Below are 1,430 nucleotides of genomic sequence, written 5' to 3'. Positions count from 1 at the left end.
CCTCTAACACTATGAGCTCAACAGCTACGGTCATTTCGCTCCTAAACACACACACACACACACACACACACTTTCATTCAAACATGAGGAGTATGCATCGACACAAACACACCCTCCTTTTCTCCCCAACCTCTGAACAACTGTTGCTTATAGGCGAAGATAAATGGACTGAAACTGTTTTTTTATGATGGGGGTCCTGATTCTTAATGTGATGAGAGGGGGGGACAAGACAGGACGGTCTTTAGGGTGATCCTGACTCCTCAGATCAGGAGAGAAGGCCCACCGCATCATCCTGAACAAAAAGCAGACTTCCAGGAAGCAGCTCGCCGGGAAGCAGGAAGCAGCGAAACATTAACAAGGAGGAAAATATTTGTGAAGTTTATTTTTGGGTTTCTTTTTTTTTTTAACCGTGTCTGTGTGCAGAAGAGGTGGAAGCTATAGTATGACTGTATGTTTGTACCTTCTTTTTCTTTTTTCAATCATATATGGTGTGGTTGTTTTCACTGAAAAGAAGCAAACTTGTGTGACTGCTTGGTTTTGCACTGTTTTTTTTTTCTTTTGGTTGGTTCGCGTTCTGTCCTGTGAGGCGCAGCTCTTTTCAGCTCCCATCACCTGCCCCAACCTCCAGGACCGAAGCCTGTAAAGACTAGTTTTCAGGAAGAAAAAAAACGACCCACTCCTCTTTTATTTTATTTTTACCACAAATTTCTTTTTCAAGCAATTCACTTTGTCATCCTCTCAGATTTCAGGCTTTTATCTTGAGTTTCTCCTAAAACTGTCTCTCCTGTTCCTTTCAGGGTGTGGTTAGGAGCGCGTTTTATTTGCCTTCATAGTTTTTCCATCAAACCCACTGCCAGCCTCTGCAAAACTCTACAACTAGCAGATGATCTCGTCTTTCTAAAAGAGTCCTTGCCAATGAGGGTGTGGTCAAAAAAAAATCTGGCTGTCTCTTGTTTACTGATTGACATGAAGAGTCAGATTATTTTTCCCCTCGTCGTAAGTGCCACTCGATCAGACTGACCCCCCCACCCCCACAGACGGGCGGCACTCGGGGCAAAGTGTTACAACAATGCTGGATTCCTGTTTGCTGTGTTTAACTGTTGATAAGAAAGAAACCTAGACRAWACTTTTTTTTAGCAGATTGTATTTTATTCTTTTGTTTGCTTTCAGTTTTGTATGGATTTTGTTGATCGACCCTCCCTCCTCACTAACTGTTTGAGATCTCCACCCACCCCAGAGCACGTCACAGATGTGCCTGGATGTTCCARGATACACTAATTGGGGAAAAAAATACTGCTTCAGCTGCTTTTCACCTTTTTTTAATACCTAAACAGTAAAATGAACAAGGTCAGATGCACTTCTTAATCAAAATGCTGCGGCGTGTGTGCGTACGAGTGGACGTCTGTGTGTGTGTGTGTGTGTGTGTGTGT

Source organism: Austrofundulus limnaeus, unplaced genomic scaffold, assembly GCF_001266775.1.
Source record: "Austrofundulus limnaeus strain Quisiro unplaced genomic scaffold, Austrofundulus_limnaeus-1.0 Scaffold63, whole genome shotgun sequence".
NCBI lineage: Eukaryota > Metazoa > Chordata > Actinopteri > Cyprinodontiformes > Rivulidae > Austrofundulus > Austrofundulus limnaeus.
The sequence above is the reverse complement of the archived record's forward strand: the minus strand, read 5'-3'. Positions refer to the sequence as shown.